The sequence below is a fragment of the Erithacus rubecula genome (genome assembly GCF_903797595.1).
Source record: "Erithacus rubecula genome assembly, chromosome: 3".
Lineage (NCBI taxonomy): Eukaryota > Metazoa > Chordata > Aves > Passeriformes > Muscicapidae > Erithacus > Erithacus rubecula.
This window is the reverse complement of record NC_136689.1, coordinates 52,903,205-52,908,053: the sequence shown is the minus strand read 5'-3', so window position 1 is coordinate 52,908,053 and position 4,849 is coordinate 52,903,205. Positions and strand designations below refer to the sequence as shown.

At 47.5% G+C, this 4,849-nt stretch overlaps 1 protein-coding gene across 2 annotated transcripts in view; it reads left to right on the top strand.

Moving 5' to 3' along the window:
• Window positions 1-180: 180 nt before the first annotated feature.
• RALA (RAS like proto-oncogene A) overlaps window positions 181-4,849 on the top strand; it is a 37,130-nt gene continuing 32,461 nt past the window's right edge. Inside the window, exon 1 of one of the 2 annotated variants that reach the window (XM_079301972.1) lies at window positions 181-321. The gene's annotated coding sequence lies outside the window, so the exon portion shown is untranslated. Of the gene's footprint in view, window positions 322-849; window positions 981-4,849 lie in introns of those variants that run through there. The other variant, XM_079301973.1, reaches the window with a different exon arrangement.

The window sequence follows — 4,849 nt, the reverse complement described above, 5'->3', positions numbered from 1 at the left end:
CAACCCGGGCCCGGCCGCGCCGCCCGGCTCTGCTCCGCTGGGCCTTGGCCGGCACTGCGCCTGCGCGCCTCGGCGCCTGCACCGCGCCCCGCCCGCGGGGCGGGAGAGGCGGGGCCGCGACCGGTGACGCCGCTGCGGCCCCTGCGGCGGCGCTCTCCGCCCCGCCCCGCCCCGCCCGGGCCCGCCCTCCGCCCCGGGCCGCGCGCGCCGCCGGCCGTGCGCGCGGGGGCGGTGCCAGGGCCTCACCTCGCGCGCCCCGCCCCTCCCCGCGCGCTCCTCGGGCGGGCAGCGGAGCGCGCGCCGCCGGCACCACCGCCGCAGGTGAGACGGGGGCGCGCGGGCCGGGCCGGGCCGGGGCGAGGCCGCCGCCGGGGCTGGGACTGGGGCCGGGGGGAGCGCAAGGAACCGGCTCCGCCCGCGCCGGGGGAGCTCTCCGGTGTGGGGGAAGCTGCCGTGCGGGCGGGGGCTTCCGGCGGCTCCGCGCCCGCCGCTCTGCGCCGCCCGTGAATCGGTGTCGGGGCGCGGCTGCCGCCCCGCCGCCCCCGGTCGGCCGTGCGCGCCCGCCGGCCCCACCCGGGGTGTGGGTAGGGGCGGGCGGCGCCCCGAGCCTCCTGCGGGGGCCTGGCGGCCGCTCCCTGAAGGATACGGGCGTCGACCTTGGCGACCTCCGGCGCAGCCCGGCGGGCGCGGGAGCAGCGGGGAGGGGCGGCGGGGCCCGGCGGGGTCCGGCCGCCTGTTGCGGCGGGGGCGGGTGCGGCTCCCGGGTGCGGGGCGGCGGCGGGCACCGCCCGTACCTGCGCAGGGCGGGGCGCGGGCGCGGCAGCGGCGACGCCCCGAACAAAGGGGCCGCGCCCCGGGGCTGGCGGGGAGCGGGGTCGGGGCGCTCACCCGGCGGGACCGAGCGGCGGCTGCAGCGGCGATTCCTGCCCCGGCCGGGCGCCGGAGACCCTGTGCGTCTATGTGGGCGCTGCGGTTCTGGGGTGAGTAAGAGCTGGGTTTCTGTAACATTTAATTGCTGCCCGCTTTCATGTGCTGGGCTTTTCTTTAGTTACTGGTAACTAGAGCTTGTGTTTGCTTGTGACACAAGGGAGAAGTACGAAGTATGCTATTAAGTTCCCCAAATAAAAGAGCTTTTCGATGCTCACTCATTTGGTTAGGTAAGCGATTTGGTGTTTGCGTTTGGGTTTCTTTTAAATGGAAGTCAATAGCTTCGGCTCCTTCCCCTTAATTGGGTGTTTAAAATGAAGATGTTAAGTGGGCCATATGTATCCCAAGAGTCACCTGAAGAGCGATCTGTGTGTTTGTTCTGTAGCATCCCCAAACCGTCCGGGCAGAAAGATTGCCAAAATGTGGTTTTTTCATACTCAAAATGACCCTGATGTTTCACGCTTGCATTTCCAGTTCTTATTGGAAAGAGATTTGCATTCTACGCTGCAAAACATTACATTTGAAAAGTGCAAGCAATACGTGCCTCTGCTGGCATTTCAGTTTACATACAGTTTTATGTTCAGATCTCTCCATAACCTCTCCGTTGTTGTCTTTTCCACTGAAAGTTAAACTGAGAGGAGCTCCTGAGAGAGCTGCTGGACTGGGAGGAGATGCTGCTCTTCTGTTAGTTTTCAGGATAATTTACAGTGATTATAACTGGATTCTTAATTTAAAATCCACTTCTTTTCAGCTGATTTATTAATCTAATAGCATGTACCTCAACATTAAAAGTCCTGGGAAACTGTGAGCATTCTTAATAGAATGAAGAACAACTGTTTGAAACGTCAATCTCTGATAGAGTTTTAAGTCTTTCAGTCTGTGCTTGAGTGACCGTTGTCAAACACTTTTTTGTGGAAGCCTCCAAATGGTAGAAATTTGAGGGATTGATTGTGCTAGTCATGTTTACCCTTTTTTCTTTTCTGTAGAAATAGGAAAATATTATGTAGTGTTGCACAAAAAAAAAATCAAAAAAAGCTTTCAGTCCACTGCATGGGAGGTCAACTGAGGTTAAATAACCTGTGATGCTGGATAGTGGATGTATTCCTTCAGTATTGCAAATTCCTTGATCTCAGTCTTTGCTTTTTATTGCTCTTTTGAATTTGAGGAAGGGAAAAATTACAAACATTCTAAGATGAAGTATTTTGAGTTTTGTGTTCTTTGACATTGTTGTAATAATGTTGTCTGTATTTATTTTTTTTTTTCTTGGGCCTTAAGGAGAGAATCTTTAGCCATGAAAGTGAAAACTGGAATGTGTCTTACCTGTGCGTTCTTTGTAATCTCTGTCACCTGGGTCACATACTCTTTAGATAAATAACCCAGAAGTATAGTAGGATATTGAGGGGAAGGGATGGGCATGGTGAAGTAGAGCAGGGAGAGATGGTGGCTGTGAGGATAAGGCAGTGCTGCATAAGGACCAAGGAGAAGCACAAGACTAAGTGTAGTTGGAAACCTTGCCATGGTCCATGTGTCTTCTGTATTCAGACTTAGAGTTTCTGTAAGACCAGTTCTGTTCTTAACCTGAGTTACTAAGTCGTGCACTGACATCCCTGTATCTACTTTTTCTAAGGTATTACCCTGAAACAAAGGTGTTCCATCTAAGTGGTTTTGCTCCTGTTAAATTTCAGCTGTATCTGACTTGGAAGAAGATAATTGCTGTGACAAAAGATGCTACTGTCTTAGAAACTGATATATGTCAGTCTCTGATATCTAAGGATACTATAGATCAGTGTCTTATATAAAAAGTTGTTTAGGCAGTGCATTTCAGCCAACTGACAACAGCATTATTTTTGCTGCAATTTTACAACTGAAGAGGAAATAATTATATGAGAAAAGTCTTTTAACTTTGTGATTAGAATTGGTTGCTTTGCCATCCCTAGTGAGTGCTGTAGGATACAGTGGTCCTGGGAATCAGTGGCTGATAACATCTTCTAGACAGGGAGCTCCCCACCCCCTTGAAAGTGCTTATAGCCAGCTTCCAGTAAACTTCTAATGGCTCCAAGCTATTGAAATTACTTTGCATCTAAATTGAAATATATTTTATGTGAACAAGGTAGTTTGGTAGGCTGGTGACAGCATACTCAAGAACATATTGCAGCCTGCCTGCCTAAAACACACAATTAATTACAGGAGCAGTGTTAAACCTCCTTTCTACCTTGAAAAGAATTTATGTGAGGAACCAAGAAAATAGAACAGTTGGCATTATGTATGTCCATGAAATGTTCTGCAAAATATTTTACATTTTATAACTTGCTAAGTAGGGAAGAAATTGTTACATTTTATTAGTCTGTTGCAGTACTTAAAATCAGCTCTCAGGATAGTTATAAAAAGTTATTTTTAGGGCTTATTGTCTGCAGAATGTGAAATTGGTTGTAGTCCTTGTGGATATAAATAACTTAGTCACTTTATTGCAAATGTACCTTGCAGACCAGGGGATTATTAAATCCTATTTTGCTACTCATCCTATTTTCTTAACTAATGTGAGTCAGTCAGCACCTAAAGCCCAAGGATTTATCAGTGTTTACAGCTGCTTGTTGAATCTCTTTGGTAGTTATGCAACCCATAACCATCAGGTTAGGCTTATAGGCTGGAGCCTTAGAGACTCTTTACAGCAGGAAGGAAAATTCTGAAATTCCCATAGAAAAAACAATATTGATTTGAAAGGTAGGAACAAGTTGGAAAGAAATGTAGTATAGATGAAGTAATGCTGCCTTAGAATGAGCCAGTCAGAGAATTCATTACCTTTGCCCAGAGTGGGGCTTAGTATTTGCTAGTCATATTTTGTTTAGGATTCAAAAATTCCCAGCACCTTTGGGACAGTAGAGTAGCAACACTGTGTGTCCAGGCTTTGCATAGAGGGGTAATAACAGAGAAGGTGTATTGAAGATGTTGGATTACATAGATAGGTACTACAGAGAATTCAAAGAAAGCTATGCTGTAATCATTTTGTAAGGGAAGGGAGCCAAGAATGCAAAGAAGGTAGAACAAACAGGATGTAGAGTTGGTTGCACGGTAACTCTGCAATTGTTACCAGAGTGGAATCAATGATAATTATTTTGTGATATGGCTCCTTAGTCGAAGTAATTGTAATGTACATTAAATTCCTACTAATAAAGTTCATGTATTGTATGTATGTATAATACATTGTAGTTTTATCTATAACAGTATGTTTACTACATCCTTTAATGCAAGAGTGTGGGAATGTCTGTTAGCAGTGGCCCACAAGGTTTCATTTAAAATTGGCATGTAAACTGTATGATGTATACTGTATCACTGATCAAGTATTTCTGCAAATTATGGAAAATGCTGTTTACAAAGGCACTTTGCACCTGTGCTTAGTAGGTGGGCAGCAGGGATCAACCATGCATTCAGGCCTTGGTACCTGTTTCGTTTTATGCTCTCAAATACTAATTTAATAGCTTTCTGTACTACTGTAAGACTTGATCTTTAACTCTGATCCTTGTTTCTGAGAGTCTGAGAATGCTCTACATATAGCACCCACTTACAGACAGTTAGAAATGTTTTTGTCAACATGAAATAGTTTGCAATCAACATGAAAGTCTTGCAAAAATGAAACATCTGTGAAGAAAATAAAAAGCCAACTATGTGTGGTATCGTCCTTTGCTTTGCTAGTGCTCCCATTCAAGTCCGTCAGGTGGTGCAGAGGAAAGAAAGTCTGTTATTTCAAGGGGTAGCAGTGTAGTCCTGTTGGTATAGCTGTGTTGTCTCCTGACAAGACTTTTAACATGGAAGTAGTTAATACTAATACCAGCATCACTTGCCCAGTGGGATTTGTTTCAGACCTCAAAATAAAAGAAGCTATCCAGACAGGGAAACAGTGTTAATATGACAGACACCTGCAGGC